General features: G+C 50.8%; 1 long non-coding RNA gene across 1 annotated transcript in view; it reads left to right on the forward strand.

The window, feature by feature from the left end:
- The window catches only part of LOC120401508, a 37,537-nt gene extending 14,747 nt beyond the window's left edge, over nt 1-22,790 (forward strand). The window contains exons 3-4 of the long non-coding RNA XR_005596495.1: nt 21,615-21,718; nt 22,373-22,790. This is a non-coding gene — a long non-coding RNA (uncharacterized LOC120401508). The remainder of the gene's footprint in view (nt 1-21,614; nt 21,719-22,372) is intronic.
- Nucleotides 22,791-25,788: the final 2,998 nt, after the last annotated feature.

A 25,788-nucleotide genomic window follows, 5' to 3' on the forward strand; every position in this document is an offset into this window, starting at 1 on the left:
GCCCATTAAACACACACAGACCATGGCAAACATGAAACAGACACACACTGAGCATGCTGGCATTGCTGCATAATGCTCTTCTCATGAGCAGCCTGTCCCATTCCCCCTCTCCCTGCATCTTACCTCCCTTTAGGTCAGGGATCGGCAACCTTTAGCACCAGCCCCTGCTTTAGGTCACCATCTCCTTCAGGTTTTAAACCCCTTGAGGCAAAGCCTCTGTCTCCTTACTTTACCATAAAGCCCTATACTATAACTATAGCTCCACTGATGTGTAACTCAAAGTTTAAGGCCAGAGGGACAATTGGATCATCTATTCTGATCCTCCTGTGTATCACAGGCCATTAGATTTCACCCAGTTACTCCTGTACTGAGCCTAATAACTTATGTCTGACTATAAGCAAAGGCATATCTGCCTGTAAGGCAGTGTTTTTCAAAGTTTGGGTAGCGACCCAATACTGGGTCGTGGCAGGTAAGGCACTGGGTTGCCTTGCTCAGCACCCAGGGACCCTAGCGGTTCTGGTCAGCACTGCCAACCGGGACATTAAAAGTCCTGTTGGCGGTGCTTCCCAGCTAGTACCTACTGTTCTGATACCATGCTGTGGCCGGCAGTGGGTCTGGCATCTAGGCAGGGGGCCACAGGGCTCCGCATGCTGCCCCTGTCCCAAGCACCGGCTCTGAACTCCCATTGGCTAGTTCCTGGCCAATGGGACCTGGGGGTGGTGGTGCCTGCAAGCGAGAGCCACGCGGAGCTGCTTGTGTGCTTCCACCTATGAGCCAGACCTGCTGCTGGCCACTTCTGGGGTGCAGCATGGTCTGTGGTGCCAGGACACACGGGAAGCCTGCCTCTGCACCCCAGCTGCACCGTTTACCTCCAATGGCTCCCGGTCACCCTGTGCCCCAACCCCCCGTCCCCAGCCCTGAGCCCCTTCCTGTTACCTCTGTTCCCCTAAGAACCAACCAAGGGTCACACTTGTATTAGTTTTATTACAATGCCACTGTTAGGTCAGATAGAAAAGAGATGGAGCTTATTCATACATGCACACATTCACTGCATTCATACCCTCATGCACCCACACACTTACACAGGCAGAGAGTTACCAGAGACAGCATGGAGGCCGAGAAGCCGAAGCGTGGTAGATCTGGTGTGTCCGCCTGTGGTCACGAATCCAGGCTGCTGAGCAGGTCAAGGAGCAGCTGCTTGTGTGTGTGGCTGCTTCCTTTTATTTTGGAACTGGGTGCGCCTGTCACATACACAGAGTTTTTCTTCTGTGTCCGTCACCGAGAAGCATTCCCGGTCCCTGTTCCTTTCGTGCATCTTTTCTTTACAGCACTCTGTGATTGCCTTCTCAGGGCAGATTATATCAGGCACACCTGGCTCCTGTCTCTGGGCTCTCTTCTCCTTGCAGTTCCTCTCCACACTCCCTTGTTCACACTCCCTTATCTTCCCCACACAGTCCCTCATTCACACTCTCTTTGACTGAGTGATCGGATATTACGCAGCTTGGAAGTTCATACAAGTGGTAACTTGAAAAGGTTACAGAGCTTGCAAAGGTTACAAAACGTAAAAAACTATGCTAACAATCACTGAAGTTATAAAGTCTGCAAAAAGGTTGCAGAACTTAATGCTACAAGTTACAGATTTTACAATCGCATTTGAGCGGAGGCTTTACAGAACACTTCGCTGGTCCGGCGGCTCCGGTTGAGCTGCCGCAGTCATGCCTGCGGGAGGTCCAGCCGAGCCGCGGGACCAGCGAACCGTCCGCAGTCATGCCTGCGGCAGGTCCGGTTGTCCCGGGGCTCCTGCCGCCCCCCTGGGAAACGGCCGCCCCAGGCGGGTGCTTGCCCCGCTGGGCTCTAGAGCCGCCCCTGCCTGCACCCCAACCCTCCGCCTCAGCCCTGAGCCCCTCCCATATCCCAAACCCCTCATCCCCAGCTCCACTGGGTCATGGGCATCAACAGTTTTCTACAACTGGGTCCCCAGAAAAAAAGTTTGAAAACCTCTGCTGTAAGGCATGCAGGCTTGAGCTGAAGACATCACAGGATGGAGGAATAATAATCTCCCTATAATTCAAAAATTCTGTCCAGTGCTGCAAATGAGGCAATGACAGAGATTCAAGAACGTGAGAAATGATTGAGGATAGGGAATGCTGCATGGACGGCTTTGTCCTGTATCCTCTTGGAGCATATTCTCCTGTCTTTGTTTTGTGTATTGCAGACTCTCAGGTACTTGTTTCACCAAAGAGTTCAGCAAACAGAAGAGCTTTCAAAGGCTGAGAGCGCAGAACAGTAATGTATTAAACACAGGTGCAGACTAAAACATTAGTTGTAACAATGTGTCACTCTTGACTGTTCCCAGCCTCTTCTGACTTGCAAGGACACTGCTACTCATGCCAAGATGGTTCTGGTGGAAGGTGTTATAGAAAGGCAACATATGAACTTCCTAAGACCACACACAAGCTAAGCTGGAGTCAGAGTGCTGTGCAAACATTAATGAAATAAGCCTAAAAGCACCTCGTGAGGAATCATTTCACATGGGTAAACTGGGGCACACGGGTAAAGTGACTGGCCTAAGGTCACACAGCAAGTATGTGGCAGAGTTGGACGTAGAGCCCAGATCTCCTCACCTGTTAAAAACCCTCAAAACCATCATCATTTTCTAAGTGATGCTTCCAGTTACTTCACAAAGCACATATGAGCATTACTGTTGTCTTTGTGTGCTTGTGCATGAGAACCACCTTCCTTGCCGTAGGATCTGGAAATAGAATGGTCAACAAGCTCAGCTTTCCTGAAATGTCACTAAGGGCTGATGCAACAGCCCAGAGCCAAACACCTCTGAACACCGGGATAGCCAAAATCCAAATTTTGGAGCTCAGCTGTCCTAAAAAGTGTTGTAGAAACACATCAACTCTCCCTATGTTTATACTCCTTCCTAAAAAGAAATGGATGGGATTTACCCCTGTGCCCTTTGTATGATTTTCCCCACATCTCTATATTATTCTGCTGTCACAAATGCTTGGCATGCTGTGCATATCGACAGCAGAATCCTGATTATCTGAACAGCTTGGATGACACCCAGTTTGTTAGGATAACCACAAATCAACAGGCAGGGCTAGGAGAGTGGGAATTGGGGATAATAGGGGCTTGATTTGTGTGTGAGATTAAATAAACCTAATTTTCACTGAATGAAATTAAAGAGCCATCAAGGGTGAGGAATTGGATTGTTTCCCTCTTTCCCTCCAGTCCTTCCCTGGAAGCTGTGAACCCCTATTTGAACAATGGTAAATCTGGATTTTGCATTCTCTGCTGGTTTAAGTGGAAACCTAGCAGTGCTGTGAATTTATTGCATTGTGAACTTTGGGAGGTGGGAGGAGAGAGAAACCTCACTGTACCCTAATTGCAGATTTGTTCATTTATTGCATCCTGCCTTGTGCGTTAGCCACAGAACTTTCTAAGCATCAGCACAAGCCAAGTTTGCATATGACAGCAGCAGAAGGCTGGGGAGAGGTTCATTAAGGAATTCTGTGATATTAATAGCACCAAGATAAAAAATAATGAGGATTAATGTGCACCAAGGTAACCTATAGATCCTGGTTACGGCACCATTCCTCTTTAAAAGTGCTTCATCTTAAAACTGGTCAGCCTCAGACTTATTTCATGCAGCATTTTGTTCTGTTAATTGAGGTAATTTGAACTTTCTCTGGTAGGAGACTGTTACTTCTTTGGATGGATTTTTCTCTGACCTTGTGTTTTTTAGAGATAAAAGATATTACCTCCACCACCTTGTCTCTCTAATATCCTGGGACCAACATGGCTACAACACTGCAAACAACTTGTTTTGTGTCATTCTTGGAAGTGCCAGGACACAGTTACTGTTTTTATAGCAGTGCTTGCAGTTTGTGTGATATGCTTATACCATTGACACCCAACACCTCAAGACGTGTATTAATCAGAAGGCCCTACCCTGCCCTTGTTTGCCATCACCTGTTCTCATCTTGAAGATGCTCTATGAATGATGGGAAATTTGATTCTAAGGCAGGTTGTGTGAGTGTGTGTGTGTGTGTGTGTGTGTGTGTGTGGGCTACAGTACACTTAGGACTATTTCTTGATCTACTTAAGTCGATTAATTTTTAGAGATTAATAATCATTTTGTGTGTATCTACTAATACACAAATTTCGAACTCACAGAATCCACATTCACAGGGCTTGCTTTTGAAAGCTTTGGAAGGAACCTATCCTGGGAACCCCGCCCCCGCCCGCCGCCCATTTGAATTTTCATTTGAATGCATGCCAATGGAAAAATGTGGGAAAAAATCATGTCAATCCCCCCCCCCCTGTTCCCTCTGTCCGTGCTTTGAAAGCCGGACGCAAATCTGTTCGCGCGCGCGTGGGTCACCACAGGCAGCACTGCCAGCATGGAGCCAGCATGCGATACGCATCATCGCTGTCATTCCATCGCGACATTATCGCACACATCATCGCCCGCCCACCGACAGTCAGAGCCACAGAGAGCAGGAGAGAGAGGCGAGGGCGGCAGAGAGGGGCGGTAGCAGGGTGCCAAGCAGTGTGGCAGGGGTGGTGGGCAGTGGAGGTGGTGGGGTGTGGGTGTCATGGGGGCGGGAAACAGCGGTTCGGAGCAGGGGATGGCACAGACTGGTGGGACTCTGGGCAGCTGCAGGCAGGAGGCGACACAGAGTGGACTTCTGGAACTTCAGGATTAAGGGCACTTGATGCTGTGTGACTTGCTGTCCCCTGCCCTGCCGCCAGGACACAAGGAGATTGCGCCAGCAGCACTGTGCAAGCGTGTGCCAGTGGCCACCAGCCCCCTGAAACTTGAGACCACAGACAGCAGCTACCCCACCACTGCGAACTTGGCGGGCCATCGCACCACACTGGGGGATTGCTGTCATTCAAAAGCCATGACAACTGCTCTCAAAATTGCATCTGTCCAATGTCCAGGCCAATGTCCAGGCCACATTTAGATGCTTTGCCGCGAACTGGGTGGGGGGGCGGGACATCCTCTGGCATCCCTACCCACCCACCAGCCCAGGCCAGCAGGCCAGGGCTAGACATTAACCGAAGGCAAAGTGCTTGGCCTGCTGCAAGACCATGTGGACCATAGACCAACGGGCGGGCAAAACGCGTGGCATGTGCGTGTGGTGGGCGTTCAGGTTCAGGGGGGTGTGCAGGCAAAGTTCTTGGCAGGCCAGGCAAGCCTTTCCCGACCACAAACTAACGGTTGGGGATGGGATGTTTCCCCTACCGCCGGGACCCTGGCCCTGTGATGCCCTGGCCTCCTGCTGGCTGAACAGGCTCTCTCTCTTCACCGGCTGAGAAAGTGCAGAATGGTGGTGGTGCTGCTGGAGTGTGGAATGGGGGTGGATGGACGGGAGGACGACTAGTCGACGCTGGCGACGGAAGCGAATCCCCCGGACATCTGCTGCTGCTTGCTGTGTGCACGATATCTGTGCTGGGGAAAGGCCGCTTGAGACCTGTTTTCCGCAAGGGAGGCTGAGGCAAATCAATCGCCTGGGCTGCTTGCTCAGAGAGAGACAATCCCTGGGGAGAGATGAGCCCATCAGGAATATGCGAGAGGGAGGCTTTGAAGCAGAAGTTTCTCTGACTCAGAGGCTTTAGCCTGGCAGAGCAGGGTAACCTGTGACTGTCCACTTGATTTTAGGAGGTTTTGATCTTAAACATTGTTTTTAAAACTTAAATTTAAAGTTTTAATTTTAAACATGTTTTCGTTGACTTTCTTTGAATTTGTATTCAATTGTGTGCTGGCTACAATTCATGATGGGTGGGTGTGTGGTGTGGGGGGTGGGGTTGAAGGGCAGGGTGTGCTCTGGGGGTGGGGGGGTTGGGGAAGGTGGGTGGGGGGGGGGGTGGGGCGGGTGTGGGTGGGTGGAAGGTGAGGAGGTCTGGGGGTGGGGGGAGGGGGGTTGGGTGGATCTCTGCCCAAATGAGTGTTCGGGGAATGCATGCTTATGGCCGGGGATGAGATCATGGACACCCTGCACACAGGATACACATTGCTGACCACATCGGGGACAGACACACACCACAGACACAAGCATACATCTAGTGTGAGACCTGTGTGTGTGCTGCAGTAGTACACCCTGTCTGTGTAGCACTGGCAGCTGTGTGCCAGCATGCACACTGTTGGGCCTGCAGTCTTCGCAGGCACTGTCTGACACCAACAAGTCTAACAGACACCAGACACCAATAAACAAACACAGTGTAATAATGTACACTTGGAACAGTAAATAACAGGGTTTGAACTTGAGGAGTTGGGGACTGGTAGATGAAACAAAGAAAGAGCTTGTAATGCTTTTAACATTGTCAGTTGTAGGTAAGTTTCATTGGTGCAGCGCCCCAGAGCCCCTCCGCGGTGTCACTTTGCTGGTTGGTCACAGGGGGGGGACCTTTGGGGACCCGCTTTTGGCAGTGGGGGGGGGGGGGTTGCAGTGACTGCTGCTGCGGTTCCGGGCGGATTGCGTCTCATCTCCTCTCTCCTCCGCGCTCCTCGCTTGCAGAAGTGGCACTCTGAGCGCGCTGAGTCGCCTGCTGGTCCTCCCCACTGCTGCTCTGCCTCGCTGCTGGGTGTGCATCTCTGCTCTCACACTCTCCCTCCTCACCTGGCTCTGGCCTCTGCTCCTGTCTGGATTCTGGCGCTGCCTCTTTCCTCCGTCTCCTGTTGGCTTTTCTTCTTCTGGCCTGCGCCTTCCCTTCTTGGGTCTGCTCTAATCTGAGGCAGGGAAGGAGCTGGATGACGGTGATGAAAAGTGGGTGATTTGTGTGACACATTTCTGTGTGACAGTGAACACACAGTTCAGTTTTCTCAGTGAGTAACACCAAAGAGGAGAACTGTCTCAAGAGAGAGGAGAGAACTAGTCCGAGATTGGAATTGAGAAAGAGCGCACAGATACTCAGTCACTGAGAGATTCAGTGCGAGTCGCCATGCACTGAGCCTCTGCACAAAGGGTTAGCCTTGGCAGCACAGTTTGTGCTCACCTACTAAAGGTGTGCTAAGCCAGCTGCGAAAGTGCAGGCCAGGCCAGATATAAGCGCAGGCTCCCTCCCAGCAGCCCCTGAAAGCCTCGCTCATGCTCTCAGGGTCAGCCTCTCGCATGCCATGGTGTAAAGGCCTAATTGTTGTTACCAGACACTAGTAACACACCACCACTCAGTGCACTAACACTACAAACAACTTAATTGCATTGCCTTGTGCAGAATACGATACTTGCTGACCAAGATCAAGAGTATTGACCAACCTAGATCACGGACGTACTCAGAGACACTGCAGACAACAAGAAGGGTGACATGGGACTGCACATGTATCGGACCCATCCCCTGTCCTGGTGTGCAGAGGACTTATGTCCACATCTTTCCGGCCTTCGCACCTGGCGCCACGTGCTTCAGAACGAGCTGATGAATGAAACCTCTTCCGTTCCGAGACTGTTTGCTTATTTTTTTACTATGATTGTGGGGATTATTCTTTATTTCTTTATATATATTAAATTATTTTTTATATTTAATTTTTAAAATTTATTAGATTGTTATATTTTCAATTTTTATAGTTTAATATTTTCATTTTTTTAAATATTATTATTATAATAATTTATTTTATTTTTTTAAATATTTGTAATTTTTTAATTTAATTCTATTTATATTTTAATATTTATATTTTGTAAAATAAATGTCTATTTTTTCTATACTACCGTCCTAAAATTATATTGTTTTCCGTGTTGGGCATAGGGGGTCCTTGTGGGGATGATTGTGATCGGTGATGAAGGATGGCGGGGAGTGAGGGGGAGGGGATTCCTGCGGCCTCGATGAAGCGTTCCTGGGTCCTCCCAAGCCGCAGGGCCCCAGGTCCTGTCTAGGCCCACTGCTCCCCTCTCCCCAAGCCCTCTGGGGGGGGCTGGGCGCACTCACAGGACTACCACCTAGAACACCATGCAGAAACTGCAGCGGCACCTCCTCACTGCCAGGGGCAATGGTGGCAGAGCCACTCTCCCGTCGCGTCTCTCTGCTTGACTTTTGTCCCTCTTCTTTCACGGGCACGCTTTGAATCCTTTTAGCTGCTTTTTTGTCTTTTTGTTCTTTTCTTCTTCTTCTTTTCGCTTAGCACGCCCCTCGCTGTCGGAGCGCCTTTCTGCCCGCGCAGACCTAGCCTTGGACCGCCGGCCTCCCCTTTTTGAGCTCGCCCCACTCCTCTGACAGGACTGGGATTGCCCGCTGCCTCTCTGCTGCTGCTCTGATCACCGCTGCTGACTGCTGAGCCCCGTGATTCAGTGCTGGAGACGAATTCAGATGTGCAGCTCAACTCCAGTTTCAAATTCAAGAACCAGATTCCGAAGTGTCTGACCAGAGTGGCAGAGGCTTGACAGTGGCTGGCCAGAGCGTGAGCGCTCGAGAGTGGTGCCAGAGCGCGGCCCTAAGCGCTGCGCGGTTGCAGCTGAGCTGCTAAGTTCGAGGAGCATCTGGCGAAGCTACCTCGCACCAAGCAGCCCCAGGTTGGGGCTGAATTCAATTCTGCCCCGAACTAAATAGTTTGGCCTAGTGGTGTGATCGGTTGATAAATGGAGTCCGTTAGTTCAATTAAATGGTGTGAGAGAGAGAGTAGTTAGAGGCCTCGAATTGAGAGATATAAGGTAGTTGTAAATGGAGAGAGAGAGAGAGCATTAGAAATTCAGGTCTTGTCTACCTTATTTTTCCAGAAGACTTTTATGAAGGACTGGGCAACCAATTGTCATAAAACAGCCGAGACTCAAGCAAGTGAAACTTCATTTAGGATTTGTGTAGGCTGCGTGGCCATCCCTCCCTGTCAGTCTCTGAGGGAGTCCATGCCTCCTCGCTGTCATGTACCTGTAGAGGTGAGCTCAAAGAAGGGAATTAGCTTCTGCCAGCTGGGCAGAATGGTATGGGCAGTCTATGAGCCCCAGGCCCGGGCAGGGCAGCAAAGCAAAGCAATGAGTGGGCTCTGGCCTGCAGTCAGGGCAGAGCAGCTAAGCAGCCCACGAGCCCCAGGAGGGGTGAGCACCAAGAACGTCTAGAACAGGGGTTCTCAAACTTCTGTACAGTGACCCCTTTCACATACCAAGCATCTGAGTGCGACCCCTCTAATAAATTAAAAATACTTGTTTATATATTTAACACCATTATAAATGCTGGAGGCAAAGCGGGGTTTGGGGTGCAGGCTGACAGTTCGCAATCCCCCATGTAATAACCTCATGACCCCCTGAGGGGTCCCGACCCCCAGTTTGAGAACCCCTGGTCTAGAAGCTCAGAGAAGGGTAAGCACCAATAAAAGACTATGGGGTCAGGTAGGGTTGAGCACCAAAAGGGTCTATGGGGTTCGGGTGGCGCAGGCCTCCTGGCCTATGGAGGGGGAGTGCTGCTTTCCCAGGGGTATGATGGCAGGGGGGATGCGGGACCACCCAACTCCACTGCGTCTCAGCCCAGGGCCTAACAGCGGCAGAGTGGTCCGTCAGCGGGGATTTGCCCGCAACACACTGACCTAGTATCAGGCCAGCTCCCAACCAGACTGTTGCCTGGTTTCCCTGGGCTGCTTGCTACACTCCCGGCAACTCCTCAGCGTCTTGGTTGGCCAGCGGTCCTGGGAGCTCTGGCCAGTCCTCAGGGGGCAGCCCCGGCAGCTCTTCTGCAGGCTCCAGCAGTAGGCTGGATGCGTCCATCTCCTGTGGTGGATCCTGCACAACTGAGCTGCAGGGCCTGCCTTTTGTACTGCCCCTTCCTGTTCTACCCTTCCGCTTCTGGTGGGGCAGAGGTGTCTCTCCTGGTTCAGCCCACCCGGGGGCCTGTTGTTGTCCCTCCCTGTCACTCTGTGAGGGAAGCCATACCTCCTCACTACACTTGTCTACACAGAAAGTTTTTACCAATTAGACTAATCTAGTTATACCAATATAATTATATTGGTTTAACTCCCCATGTGGACACTCTAATTTCAGTATAAGAAGGCCTTCTGGTATAGCTTATGTTACTTTGGAAAGGATGTAAGCTAAACTAAAGTCCCTCTTCTGCTGGAATTAGGTCATATCTACACTACAAACTTTGGACGACGCAAGTTACATCAGCATAAAGCCATTGTAGTTAGTATATTGCTTGTGCATGTGCATACATGACTCCTTGCGTCAGCACTCCATGAACTCACCAGGAGTGCTTGTGTTGATGAACTGTGCAGTGCACCATGGGCAGGTATCCCACTGTACATCCCACCATTGTCTAGCCCCCTGTCTTTTGGGAAGCTTTGGCAATGCATGATGGGACGGAAAAGAGTTGCACAGGTGTGACTGGGAGAAAGGGGTCAACTTCCCAGAGTCCAACTGACTCCATCCTATAAAGTCATCTCTAGCCCATAACTTCTGTGCCTTTTTTCAAAATCCCACAAACCCATGTGGCCCTTCTCACTGTCCGCCATCTCTGACAGAAGCATGGAGCCTGCTCAGCTCTGCGCTATTGTCATAAGCGTTGCAAGCACAGGACACAGGATCCTCTGGTATTTGCAGAGCTGTAAGAAGCACTGAATCAGCAGGGAACATGATGATTCTTTAGAGGACCGATTGCTGTGGGACATAGTGAGAGCCAATTCAAGGTTGTTGGTGGCATTCACAAAGCAGTTGCAAATGGTGGAGTGACACTTCTGGGTCTGAGAAACAAGTACTGATTGGTGCAATTGCATCGTAATGCAGGCTTGGGATGATGAGCAGTGGCTGCAGAACTTTGGATGCACAAGGCCAAGTTCTGGATGTGTGTGCTGAGCTCACCCCTTGTCATTCAGCACAGGGGCACCAGAATGAGAGCTGCACTGACGATGGAGACCTGAGTGGCTATCGCACTGTGGAACCTTGCAACACTGGATTGCTACTGGTCAGTGGGAAATTATTTTGGAATTGGAAAATGCACTGCATGGGTCGTTGTCATGCAAGTGTGCAGGGCCATTAATTGTCTCCTGCGGTGCAGGACTATGACTCTCAGCAACATGCAGGATATAGTGGATGAATTTGCAGCAGCGGGGTTCCTGAACTGTGGGGGAGTGATAGATGACAGCATATCCCTATTTTGGCACCAGGCCACCTTGCCACAGAGTACATCAACAGAAAGGGCTACTTTTTGATGGTTTTGCAAACACTGGTGGATCACTGGGGATGAGTCACCGACATCAGGGTTGGCTGGTCAGGGAACGTGCCTTGATGCTCACATCTTTAAGAACACAAGACGGTTCAGAAAGCTACAAGCAGGGACTTTCTTTCCCAGTCAGCAGATTACTATTACTAAGAGGAAAATATTAGTACCTTCAGATAGTGTAGTGCAGCTCTTCTATGCAAAAATCCATCCATGCCAATGTTCCCTCTAATTTTTTTAACATCCATTGTGTGGAATGAATTTTATGTGCACCAATATAGAGGTGATATGTGGCGGGGGTGGGGCTGAGGAGTTCAGAGTGTGGGAGGGGGCTCAGGGCTGGGGTAGAGGGTTGGGGTATGGGGGGGTGAGGGCTCTGGCTGGGGGTGTGGGCTCTGGGGTGGGGCTGAGGGGTTTGGGGTGCAGGAGGGGACTCAGAGCTGGGGCAGGCAGCTGGGGTGTGGGGAGGTGAGGGCTCTGGCTGGGGGTGTGGGCTTTGGGGTGAAGCCAGGGATGAGAGGTTTGGGGTTCAGGAGGGAGCTCAGAGCTGGGGTAAAGGGTTGGGGTGGGGGGGATGAGGGTTCCAGCTGGGGGTGCAGGCTCTGGGGTGGGGCCAGGGAGGAGGGGTTCGGGGTACAGGGTGTTCTGGGGCTGCGGTGGGGAGAGAGGACTTCCCCTAGCCCTCTCTTGCTGCAGCAGCCTGTGGCAGGGAGAGAGCACCTCTCCCTGCCGGGACAGCTCCGGGGCTGGGGCCGGGGAAGAGGCGCTTCTCCTCACCTGCATCACCCTTGATAGCCTGCTGTGTGGCCACGCAGCTTAGAGGGACCTTAGCTCCATGCCCACTTCCATTTGTTGATTATACACACTTGTTGTATCAGCTCTTAAACTTAGAGTGCAGGTAATTACTGACAGGCCTTGTCTGTTACTATGCACTTAATGCAAAGGGCCCCTGATTGGGATTTTTTCTCCAGTCTCATCCAGTGTCTCCTGGGAGGTGTTGAACACCCTCAGATCCCATTGCAGTTAGTGGGAGTTAAGGGCACTCAACATCATAAAGAATTGGGCCTCAGTATTATACTTCGTTAGCTGCTCATCAAACCTACTTTATTTTTAATGGGAAATTCTGAACCGGTGAGTGACTCAAGGAGGAATTCTGAGGCCTATATGCTGATGGAATATGGTCTTGCGAAGACCCAGCCAAGCCAGCCCCTAGAGTGGCAGATTCATATATGTAAAAGGGGTTAAAATGCACTCAAGGAAAAACGCACCATTGCCACTTGCTGTAACCTTTACGTTAATGGGGAGGATTCATCAAATCCAAACTCTGATACGAGGTTCTGCAAATAAAAACGATCAAACTCCCTGAACAGATTGCAGTCTGTGGTAGTGCCAGTTAAATCTGCTGTGGAGAGTGGACATTTGTTGAGGATCTGGATGACTGCACTAATGAAGGCTTCAGGCCTGGCATGTCTCTTCTCTGAATGGCCCAAGGGGCATTAACCTATCCAGGTCAAATGAGGGGAAATAGCATTGTTATGATGTGTGTTTACATTAAGCAACACAAACCACAAGGGTTTCTGACAGAGACTGGCCCAGCCCTCCAGACTCAAACATCTCTTGCTCAGAGTGCCTGAAATCTTACTACCTTTCTTTCTAGAGTGGGCTTCTTCCTCCATTTAGTGACCAATTGATCAATTTCATTGAACTCTTGCCCTTCGTCCAGAGTGCACAGCGCTCAAGACAGGGCTGGAGTAGATCTGCCAATCCATTTCCAAAGGGCGTCCCCAGATTTTTCCAAAAGGGAGCCTGTAATTTCTTCAAATTCACTCTTAAATCACTGATGTGCATTTACATCCCTAGCTTGCTACTTCCCCAGAATTACATCAATTATTTCTTTCAATGCTATTTCCCTTCCTGGAAATATGTTGTTACCAGATTTGCCTGTTACTTTGGGGTATGTTCATTTATTCTTCGGGGGGGGGATAGGATGTCTGTAAATCTATCAATGTACTGCTTGTGTCACTTGTGTTCTCATACACAGCTCTACTTCTCCCTTCTGCCAGTTCCCTCCCAATGGAGCTATCCTGCAGGACCTAGGTTCCCCAGGGCTGGGTTCCTCCAGCCCCAGAATCAATCTCTCTCTCTCTCTCTCTCTCTGTCTGAGAGGACTGGGTTAATCAGCACTCCCAAGCTGCCCCCTTATATGTCCCTGGACATAATAGGCTAGGTGGGGCAGCATTTCCAAGCTGTCACCCTCATAGGCCCTTGGACTTAGCAGGCTGGGTTGAACAGCACCTCCAAGCTGTCACCCTCATATGCCCTGGGCGCCACACCAGAATAGAGCAGGCTGGGTCGAGCAGCACTTCCAAGCTGCCACCCTCATATTCCCCAGGTTCAGCACGGTCCTATCCCCACTTTCACATCACAGTTATTCTGGTAGTAACCCACTTGATGAGCAAACCCCCACAGGATTTTTGGGCGCTGCAGGGATCTTTAGCTTAGGTACGAGGAGCATTGCTGCAGAGTAAATGGGGAAGCCAAAGAAAACACCCATGAGGGGTTGGGGAGAGAGAGAAGCAACCAGCTTAACCATGTAAGTTATTTATTGCCACGTAATAACCATACAAGGGGAGCCAAACAAACAGAACAGGTATAATATTAAATCTAACTTGCATTTGATTATAAAAGTCAGGTTTAAAAACTATAACTGATCACTCAAGTCAGGGTCAGAAGGCTGTACCGAGAGAGAGAGAACTGGGTTTTCACCACTCTGTGAAGCTTGAATTGATTGGGGTTCCCAGGTGGTGGTGGTGGATGTGGGTCTGGAGTGCTGGAGACAGGCAGAGCCCCCAGCATGATCAGTTAGGAGAAGATGAAGTCCCAGTGGAACTGATGCAGATTTTGGATCCAGGCATCAGAGCACTTACTTGAGCATGGGTAGGGGGTTTTGGAGGGGAAGAACAATGATTCAAGGGAAAACACTAGATTTGTTTATGTGTAAACTGATGGCTCAAGGCAGAGCCGTAACAAGGAATTTTTGCGCCCGAGGCAAGGGCCGGCTCCAGGCTCTTCAGCGGCAGGTCCCTGAGTCCCTCTTGGAGGGAAGGACCTGCTGCCGAATTGCTGCTGCCGCTTCATTCATTCTTCAGCGGCAATTCAGCGGCGGGTCCTTCCCTCCGAGAGGGACTCAGGGACCCACCGCCGAATTGCCACTGAAGAAGCGGCGGCGGTAGAGCTGCCGCCGAAGCGCCACCGATCGCAGGAGAGGTGTGCCCCTCCGCTTTGCGCGCCCGAGGCAAGTGCCTCACTCGCCTAGCCCTTGTTACAGCACTGGCTCAAGGGAGTATACCAAAGTTGTTTTGTTCAGGCTAGACAATAGGAACTGATTATTCCTGGCTATGGGCGTTGTTCCTTCAAGGGAGGCCACAATGCAGTTACGCAGCTTCAGTATTTTGGATACCAATAAAGGATTTATTACTAGAATTGGTCTGATAACTACTGAGCTGGGTGTGTGCAGGTGTGGGTTCATTAACATCTGGAGCAGAGATCCCCCATCATGCCATGCTCCCCTGCTTTTCCTGGTCCCAGAGTTCCATGCAGTTCTTGCCTTGGAATCTCTGTTCTCCATTCTGTATGCTAATGGGGATGCCTCCCAGTCCCATCTTCGATGCAAATGAGGCTAGGGGAGTTTGCTTGTCCAGAGGGGTTTAGGTGCATCTTCCACTGCCTTTTCATTGCTTTTTGTAAGTCTTTCTTCTGATCGGCTTTGGTTCAAGCAGAGCCTGGGGGGGGAAGGTCTTTCATGAGTCAGACAGGCTGGGTACTGCGCCCTGGTTCCCCAAGAACACAGAGCTGATAGGTAACAACGTGAGCATATCTGGGACCCCATGATTTGGTCCAGTCCACAACTGGCCATAATCTGCCTCTGTCTCCACTTCTGCACAGTATGGAAAATCCTTGGTGGTGTCTTTTTTTGCTCTTTACACAACATAAAATGAAGAAACCATCCAGGCACAGTGGGGTCCAAATAACTGAATTTACTAACTAAACGCAATATGCAAGGCCTAGCTACAGATATACCCTACTGTTCTGCCAGGGCTCCGGGGGCTTCTGAAACACACAAGAGAGTGAAGGCCACTAGAATGCTTACAACATGTTTAAAGGGAGACTACCCAATTCCTATAGATGGATTTTGGTTCAGGCCAGTGTCTAGCTGAAGCCAGATCTCCCGCAGCAATGTGGGGAGTTGTGTCCCCTGTTGGCGCTGCTGTTTAGACCACCCCATAACATTTCCCTGGCTCTTCCAGCAGCTGAGCAATTTCTCATTTTTATGACATGTTCACAGTCTGGCATTCTGTAAAGCATATGTTGGGGGGGAGGGAAGAGATGCTGAGTGCTTGCTCCTGGCTGGATTCTCCTCTTGCTTTCCAATTCTGCTGAAGTCAGTGGACGTCCATCAGTATAAGTGAGGCTGGATTTGGGCCCACCGGATCCAGGCCCTAAATACTGTCTGGAAGTGGGGTCTCATCTCACATGCTGCAAAGTGTTGCTCTTGCATTACCAAGCCAACCTCTTATTTTCCCATTAGGACCTAAATAAACGGTAATAACAAACATGATCATCCCAGTATAAAGAACTAAAAGCAGGTTATTTGCTTCAATGATTAAAAAACAGAAAAGCGCCTCTCTTTTTAGAATAAGCTCCATTCCTTTAAACCAGCGGCCCCCAAACTTTTGAGGGCCGTGCCCCCACCCGGGCCAGGAGCCGGGGGGATGTTGACAAGAGTAAGGGGGCCGAGGCGGCTGCTGCTAGGCCGCTGCTGGGGGTGGGAGCGGAGCTGCAGCCGGGCTGTGGTGGGGGCCAGCAGCCAGGCCTGTGACCAGGTGTGGCTCCACTCCCAGCCTTGGCCTCGGGCTGGGAATGGAGCTGTGGTTTGGGGACGGGGCCAGGAGCCAGGGACGCGGCTGAGGGCTGGACCGGAGCAGAGCTGGGTGTGGAGAGGGGCTGGGTGGCACTTCCTCCCTGCCCCCATGGGAGCTGGCCTGGTCCTCCACGTCCCTCTAGAGGGGTGCACCCCACACTTTGGGGACCTCTGCTTTAAACCCTGGAATAACAATTTAGCCCAAATATTTCACATCATCAGATTTCTGCTGGGAAAGATAGTTTTGGCTGCAGATCATCTAACAAAGGAAATGTGAGAGCGGCCTGAGAATTTTCCCCTATCTGAATTATATGGGCTGAGATCCAATGCGTTTCAACATGGAGGCTAATGGCAGTATTATAGGAGGTTCCCTGGGAGCTTCTCTGGCAGCGTGTGTGTGGGGGCATTTTAGTGCTTTATGGGCAAAGCAGAAGTTGGCTTTTGTGATAGCTACAGGCAGCACTTACTGTATGGCTGGGCCTACACTGCCCTACAGCTTCTGAGAGGCAACAGGGCCTCTTCCGTACAGATCTACAGCCCTGCTCTCCTTCCTAAATGTAATAGCCACCCTGGCTAATAAGATAGCAGATTTCATGAGCCATCTGTGTGCTTTATGGACATCTGCTCTTCCTCCACTTGGCCTATCCTAGCTGGATAATACATAGCTATCTGCATTTCCACTGCATCCCTTGCAGTGGTTATCTACAGACCTTTCTTAAGTAGCAATGGCAGCAGTTTAGAGACTCCTGTTGGTACAAGAGAGGCAGGCACTCTTTATTGTAAATGGCAGCCTTTCAAGCAGTTAGCTAGAGCAGCATCTGGAGCTTGGCTTTAGTCCATCTCCAGGCAGCTTTGGTTTTGGTACACTTGTTACTTACAATAGGACAAATCCAGTCTGCCCTTCCCTCCTGCACCTGATGGAGTAGGGACCATCCCATGCAGAGGGTTTGTTGCACCCTGTACCGCACCCCATGGAGCTGAGCTCTGCAGGGCCCTCCTGTGCCCCAACATGCAAGGAGGAACTCTAGGTGCAGGGCAGGGCCAATGGACCCAGGTGACATGGATCCACTGGCTATTTCCCCCCATCCCCCAGAGTGAAGCATAGAGACCAGAGATATTGCTAAAGGTGTGTGTATCTCTCTCTCTCTCACTCATATTCACACACCTGCCCCATTGCACAGCTGGATTGCCAAGGCTGTGCAGTGGGCACAGGGTTTGACCCAATATATGTTGCACCAAGGAAATTAGAAACTCAAAAATGATACAGGTTGGGCAGGTACTCTGGCTCTCCTAACAGAAGGTCCTATGAGATTACAGAATTCCCTGCAGATCCCTAGATTCTGTGTAGGTGGGACAGGAAATCCTCTGTCTCCCTGAGGCATGATGGTTAGAACCTCCCATGCTCTGTGTTTCCTATTCAGTTTCCCCTCCCAGGGGGCTTTTCTGATGCCAGTATGGCTGGTTTGCATAGTTCAAGACACAGGAAGTGATGCTGAGCATGAGAAACAGTGTTGTTGTAAAATCTATTTTTGGGTTAGTGGCTAATTTCAGAAAGGCTCTCTCTCTCTCGCTCACTCACTCTCTCTCTGCAACTCCCCTTGCAGCACTACTGAAAGTTGCCTACCTCTCATGCTTTCATGTGCAGAGCTGAACTTCCCACATGTCAAACTACAGGCCAGATCAGGGGTCGGCAACCTACAGCACGCATGCCAAAGGTGGCACGCAAGCCAATTTTTGCCTGGCATGCGGCTGCCAGACGGGGTCCCGGCTGCCGTCCCTGCTCAGCCCACTGCCAGCTGAGTGAACGGAACCCCAGGCCGGCAGGAGGGTGAGCAGGGCCGGCGGCCGGGACCCCAGGCCGGGGGCAGACGCAGCCCCCCAGCTTCCCCCTCACCGCGCTCAGTTTCTGCGGCTCTCAGGAGTGTGAGCCGCCGGGGCATGGAGCCCTGAGCCTGCTGCGGGAGGGGCGGTGGTGGCGGCTCACACTCCTGGGAGCCGCAGAACCTGAGTATGGTGAGGGTGGATCCAGGGGGTGCACGGGGACCGCCGCCTGCAGGCATCTGCTGCAGGAGCCCCCTGGGGGGGCACCAGGCCACAGCCCGGGCAGGCGCGCCCCCCGGCTCTCCCCTCACCGCACTCGGGTTCTGCTACTCCCGGAAGTGTGAGCCACCCCCACCGCTGCCCCCCCCCCCCGCTGCCCCGACCCCGCTGCCTCCACACTTTGTGGGGGAGAGGCTGTTCGTGCAGCAGCCCGGCAGCGTGTTTTGCCTCCACGTGGAGCCAGCATCTGACCGGCATGGGCATGGTAAAGGGAGTCCCGGGGGACAGTGAGGGAGCGGGGGCGTGGTTGGATGGGTCAGGAGTTCTGGGGGTCCTGTCGGCGGGGGGGGAGTGGTTGGATGGGGCATGGGAGTCCCAGGGGTCTGTCTGGTGGTGGGGGTGTGGATAAGGGTTGGGGCAGTCAGGGGACAGGTAGGGGGTAGGGTGCTAGGGGGGCAGTTAGGGTGGGGGGGTCTCAGGAGGGGGCAGTCAGGGGACAAGGATCAGGGAGGCTTAGGTAGAGGGTGGGTTCTGGGGGTCAGAGGTCCCAGGAGGGGGCAGTCAGTAGACAAGGAGCGGGGGGGGTTGGGGGTTCTGACGGGGGCAGTCGTGGTCGGAAGTGGGGAGGAGGGCAGGGCTCTCCCCTCTTTTTTGATTGTTGAAATATGGTAACCCTAGGCAGGGGCGGAGCCGGGGGGCACATAGGGGCTGGCATCCGCATACATCCACTGCAGCCTGCAGGAGCCCCGGGGTGGGGGGCGGCGCTGGGCTGCAACCTGGGCAGGAGGGGCGGGGGTGCACAGCTGCTCCCCGCTAGCAGCGCTGCCGCCTTTGCAGGGCTGCTGCCCCCCTGCACCACGCCGGCTCCTCCATGGCTGGGGCTCGCTGCTGCCGCAAGCGGGATGCTCTGGCTCTCCGGTGCCTCTGGAAGGCGGCTCCTCCCTGCTGAGCTGCTGCAGCGGCCCAAGCCCAGCAAAGCCAGAGAGTAGACTCGGGGCGGGGCCCACCTGGGTGGGGAGGGCTCGTGGGGGGGCTGTGCTGCCTCCAGGGGAGTTCAGGGGGCGGGGAGGGGGGAACCTGGTCTGGGGAGCAGCCCCTGGGCATGGCTGGCCCCTGGGGTCTATAAAGGCTCGTTGGAATTTGCCCCTCAATGAACCGATGTGCGGGGCGGGAGGGGGCGCGCAAGGTGGAAGTTTTGCCTAGGGTGCAAAATATCCTTGCACCGGCCCTGCCCCAGGGGGTGGGTGCACCCCAGGTTAAGAACCACTGCACTAAACTGATAAGATCTGCATTTTAATTTAATTTTAAATGAAGCTTCTTAAACATTTTAAAAAACTTGTTTACTTTACACACAACAATAGTTTATAGACTTATAGAGAGAGACCTTCTAAAAACATTAAAATCTATTTCCGGCACGCGAAACCTTAAATTAGAGTGATTAAATGAAGACTCGGCACATCACTTCTGAAAGGTTGCCGACTCCTGGGCCAGATCATGTCCTGTGCGTGAGTGGGAGATGCCCTGCATACAGATCTCCCCCCTGCCTGCATAGAAGAGCATTCACCAACCATTGTGGCATTGTATCCCCTGGCACCACCAGGACCTAGTACACAGGCAGGGATCTGAGTGGGGACAGATTAACATTCCAGTTCTCCTTCACTAGCAGATTCTACCATACAGCACCCCAGGGGAACATTCTACATAGTGAGCAAACTGGGTTTGTAGATATCCTAGAAACATGTCTATTTATATTGGTTTTTAGAAGTACCTAAATCTTGGGCCCAATCTACCTGACCAATGTCCCTTTATGATACTGACTGATTTAAAGATTTGCTTCCATCCCTCTTCCTGCCAAAACCAGGATTGTTCCCTGCTTTCTAGTGTTCTCCTCTGTCTCCTTTTAAATATCCCATGCAGTGAGGCCTGCATTTCTTCCCTCGGCTGGGCCATTGCGCAGCCTAAGAAGCCTTTTAGGAAGCGCAGTGTAAAGCCCGGATCCCTGCAAGGAGTTCTGTGTGGGAGGATCCTGGTTCTCACATGGAGGAACTTGTGGTAGGATTGGGTGCTTCATGTTTTCCCATTGCTTGTAATCATGCCCCACTGCACCACCCTGCGCTCTTCTTCCCTCCCGGGGGATTGATCCTTCTTCCCCTGAACTCAATGGCAAAGCTCCCTTTGACTTCAATAGGAGCAAGATCTAGCGTTTTGTAAGCTGTCTGGGGCCTAGACTGCTTCTTTGTGCTATTTACAGGGCCTCGTCTAATGGGTATGTTTACATGGCAATCATGGGGTGTGATTGCAGCTCGTGTAGACAGACCTGAGCTAGTTTTACCTAGCCAGCCCAGCTCAGATGCCTGAGCAGTGAAGCTACGTCATGTCAGCAGGAGTTGGCACCAGCCCTCCCAGAACCCCGTGTACTTGCAGGGCTAGTCCACGATGCATAACTAGTTAGATTAAAGCTAGCTCAGGTGTTTCTACATGAGCTGCAGTCACACCTTGTGATTGCAGTTAGGTGTATTTACAGGGGCTCACACAAGGGGTGTGTCTACACGGCAGCCAGGGGAGCGTTTGCTGCTCCTGTAGATACCTGCATACGTAGACGTAGACACAGCATACATCCACCAATGGAAGTTCTTCTGCCGGAGTAGGAGCATCCCCTCCCCGAATGACGCTGACACTTCTGTCTGTGTCTACGCTGGGGGTTTTGTCGGCATAGCTCGGCCAGGGTAAGTTTTACATATAGACCAAATCTTGGACAACAATAAAAAAATCTGGCCCCAGGAGGGGAGGAGGAAGGTTGATTCAGTGTTTAGGGCACTAGCCTAGGATTTGGGAGATCTGGGTTCAAGTGCCTTCTCTCAGACTTCTTGTGTAACTTTGTCTGTCCGACGGGGTGGCACTGCCCTACCTCGCAGGGATGTTGTGAGGTAAATACATTACAGACTGTGAGATGCTATGTTACCGTGGTCATGTAAGTACCATACATAGATAGGAGGGGAGCTACCTTAAAGGAAGGGGAATTTAGGCTGAATATATCAGGAGTTTCTTCCTACCAGTGGTGCTATTGGATCCGCAGGGTGAACCATGCTGAGTTTTCTTCCCATGCTTCCCATGAGGGAGAGGCTGCCAATAAGGTTGGGTGTGGCATCCAAACGCGGGATATCTCTGGGGGAAGGAGAGAGCAACCCGCTAGAAGGGTCTCCCTGCCTTATGGGCGGCACATTCTCCTTGGGTGCCAAAAACTATTGCCGGCTGAGGTGCAGGCATGGAATGGTATTAAATGCTGCTGGGAGTAACTTGAATGCCAGTGCTGTGTGTGTGCGGTGGGGGGAAGCATGCTGTGGAGATGGGCTTCTTCTTTGCTCTCTGCTGCACGTCCCTTCTGCATCTACTGAGCTGCCCCACATGGGTGGGAGGTGGTAGGGGGAGACACTCTGTGGAGCTTTTGTTCACCCCAGTAAATGTGCAGGAGGGAGCCCCTTGTTAAAACTCTGTCTCCAAACTGAAGGAAAGGTTCCTGGCACCTGGCAGAGTCGCCTCTCTCTGGGTACTGCTGAGATTTCCCTGCCGCAGAAGACTTGTCGAGGAGGCCCACAAAAATGCTTCCCAAGAGTAAGTGGTCTTTGCATTTGCACAGCAGCAGATTTGTCTTCACCCCTATCTTCAGCCACACAGACTGAGCACAGAACTAGACTAGCCACCTACTCAGGGTACTATGGGTAAAACAGGACAGATTGCCAGTCCTTTTCCCTGCCTGCCCATGAATACGTGTGTCTTTGGGACATGGGCATCTAGAACAGCCCAAGGAGGGACTCTGCAGGTAACCCAACCACCTCTGGTTTCTTTCCCCTCTTTACACACTAGTGGAGAGAGACAGAGATCGTAGTCTGTGAGTCTACAAAAGGGAGGTGGAAGCCATTTAAACGAGATTGGACAAAGCCTGGATAGGAGGAAGGATGGCCCAATGGTTAGAGTGTTAGCCTGGGACTTGGGAGGCCTGGGGTCAATTCCTTGTTCTGTTACAGCTGTAAAAAGGGGATCATGGTACTGTACTGTACCCTTACAGGTTGCTGGTAAATAAATTAGATTGCGAGGCACTCAGTTACTACAACAATGGAGCTATACAAATCCCTTAGATAGAGCCATGTCCTGGTACTGCCAACCCCAAGCCTTCCAATAGTGTGAGGCAAGCTTTAAAATCCTGATTTATTTTATAAATCCCTGTTGGGTTCCCTTTCTTTACCCTCCTGCATTTTGAACCCATAGGTTACACGTGGGTCAAAGTGTGGTTCAGCTTTTCTCCCCGACCACGAGGGCTAGAAATTAAAAGAAGAAGAAGAAATCTGAGACTCTCAGCACTCCAGGAGTTGGGGCTTTCAGAGAAACACCAAATATGGTAGGACTCAGGTGCTGGCAACATTGACTCCAACTGCTTACTCTTGTTTATTCCCCTCAGTATGGTTGTAGGGCATGTATGGCTGGAACGCATTCTTGCCCATGGTCCCTTCCACCTAAGCCCAAAGTTCTTGTGTGTGGTTGCACAAAGTACTAGGAGAGAGCAATCCTGCATTGACCACAAGATTGGTGGGCGAAAACACTGATTGGTGGACCTAGCATGGCTTTTCCAATTCTGATTTCTGAGAGAGTTTATGAAGAGCTACCTTGGCTCATGGATGTAGCTGACACAAGAGGAAAACTATTTCAAGGACATCTTTGTGTGAGCTGTACGTAAGAGTGTTTGTTTGTTTTTTAACATTCACTCAAGTTTTAGGGTTTCACTTTATTAGTCCAGTTCATGCCCCCTAGATCCATGTGTGGATGGATCCTTCTGGGTGGAAAGAGAGCTTGGTTTTCCTGCTGGGCTGGTTTTTCCATCTCTAGCTGCTCTGGGGCAGGAGAGTAGAGGTGGGGATAGCTGGTGAGGGTGTCTCTGGTAATGTGGTTCCCATGAAGCCTCACTGTACAGAAGCTGGGGATCACAAGAGCCACAGCTGGGGGGTTACAAAGCTTCTGCATGCCCCAGACCTCCTGAGGATCCAGTGTTGGGGATGACATTTCTCTGGTTTTGGGGTGGTAACCCCCCCACCTCCTGTCCAGAAAAGGTGACGTGGTGTTTAACACAGCAGGGAACAACCTGAGCCATTGATTCTGTCACCCTCTACTAGCGTTGTCTGTTCCAAATCCTGGATCTCTGACATAACAGAGCAGAATAACGTACGTAGCTACAGACATGGGCCAGGGTTCTGTGGGTTCATTTTTAAATGCATCTTCCTCTAAAACCCACTGGTGTAAACTCCATAAGTACTACGTCTGTGTGTTCAGAGACGGCATGCTGGCCGACTCTCCTGTTCTAATTGACTCTCTGAGCCCTACCACCATCATTGGCTTTGAAGGGAGCAGGCTCTGGCTTGGGATGTAATTTGTAAGCAACTGAAATGGACGATGGTATTAGCTGAAATTGTCAATTCTTGGGACAAACTCCCCAGAGCGCGCCTGCTTCCCACTGCCATTCTTCACCGGAAGAAAATGAGTCCTGGTGGAAAGCAAACCTCACTTTTTCTATCCATGAAGGACTTTTAAAGGTCCAGGCTGCTGCAGATGTACAGTGAGAGAACTCTCTCTGGCATGTTTCTAGTTGTCCTGGCCCTGCTGGGACAGGATAAATGGTTGGGGGAAACTGGAGGAGTGTATGGAGTATGAGAGAGGGGTGAGGGTTCCTTTCCACCCTGGGGATGGGTGTGAAGCCCTTCAATCACATTAACATTGGCACCGATCTCTGGGTGCCTGGATGGAGCACTAGGTCATTCTCTGGGCTCTCTCTGCAGCAGAAGCCATGCAACCGTTTGTTCTCTGCAGCACTTGTGCCCTTCCTACTGTCCCTTCTCCTCCCGCCCCACAGGGAGTTAGAAATTAAAGTTGCAGTAAGCAATACCGAAACACTGACTTCTAAACACTCCCACGCTGTGGGTAGGGTCAAATCTGACCTTGGGAAGGGCTAAATCTGTAATGGGCTGAACCAAAATCTTGCATCTAAACTCCCCTGCACCACAATTTGAGGACTTCAATAACTCAGACACAGGTTAGGGGTTTGCTACAGGAGTGGGTGGGTGAGATTCTGTGGCCTGCATTGTGCCTTAAGTCTATGAGTCCCTTCTGACCTTAAGTCTATGAGTCTAAACTGCCCTGCACTTCATGGAGTGGGCCATCTCTGATACGATTTGTGTGTGTGTTTCCCCGCCTACCCTCTTCTTGGGTAGTAAGCTCTTTGGGGCCTGCAGTATCTGTTACTATGTGTCTGTGCACTGCCTAATACAAAGGGGGGGCTGATCTTGGCTGGAGTTTCTGAGCACTACCGCAATAAGCTATTTTAAATGATTTGTAACAGGGCTTTTCCCTCATGCCGATGCCCTATGCTGCGTTACAGATTTCAGTGGCAAAGTCTTGCTGTATCTGCTGATGAACACGGGACGCCAGACCTTGGTGAGAGCGAGAACTCTGTCCAGGTTCTGATTCGGCTTTTTCTTCGCGACTCACTAGCCATATTCCCACTCTGTTTCCTTCCAGTAACATCTCTGTACCCAATCTTCCTCTGCCTTTCAATACTGGGTTCTTATAGAGACATCTCGTGGATCATTGTATGTACTACAGGGCATTCACATTTCAGCTTGCAAGACCAAGGAAAATAGGCCAATCAAGGATCTTCTCTTTTTTTTGGGGGGGGGGGGAGGGCAGTATGGAGGGGGAAACTTTATTACGTTTGAGAAAATATATGGCAGTAGATTCTACTTTGACTCATTAGAACACATTGTGATTTTAAATCTTGTACTCAGATACCATGTGATGGGTGCATTACAAATTAGACTGATCACATTTATATCACTGAAGAGCACAGCAATATTTCTAATTCCCGCTCCCCCCACAAACATTTTCTTCCTGTGTCTTCCATATGAAGCTTAGTAACAAAACAAAATATATCTTCTCCCTATAGCAGTGGTTTTTGTATTTAAATATCATATGCCCCTCTGTGTCAGGGTCATAGTCTCTTCCCATCCTTCAGCTCACTAAGCCACACAATGGACTCCTCTGTCCCATTTTATTGTGTGCATACAGTGCTCCTATGGATATCAGTGGAAAGACTGCAGGCTACACAGGGAAATCCAAGAAGCATGTTGGAGATGAGACACTTATCCCTGATTTTTGTCTTGCTTTAGAAAGTTTAAAAAGAAAATCTCTTTGATTCTGGCCCTCAGATCTCAAATCTAGGAATGGCTCCAAATGCTTTTTTTGTCATCCTTTTTAAGGATTTTTTGATTCACATACCCACTGAAATGTCATTGGTCAGTTAAAACAGCTTGATGGATGCCATGTTTAAAGAAAGAGAGTGGTATTCGGTTCCACAATTGCTATTCTCTAGTAAATCCAACTGGTGGTTCTTTCTAGTTAAGAACTCTTGAGAGTGTACAGCATTCCTAACAAGGAAAAAACAGATCAAATCCAACCTGAATTACATTTGTACATATGCTACAGCTAAAAGGGCATGCAAGTCGTCTCTGCTAACACATAGATAACTTCTAGAGCCCTGCTTCTTCATGCAAATAATGTAGTTGTCTCTTCTTGTTTGTGTTTCCTTTGGGCTCTGGTTAAAGTATTTCAAGATGGGATCGTGAATCCTTTCAAATGCA

The sequence above is a fragment of the Mauremys reevesii genome, linkage group 3 (assembly GCF_016161935.1).
Source record: "Mauremys reevesii isolate NIE-2019 linkage group 3, ASM1616193v1, whole genome shotgun sequence".
Lineage (NCBI taxonomy): Eukaryota > Metazoa > Chordata > Testudines > Geoemydidae > Mauremys > Mauremys reevesii.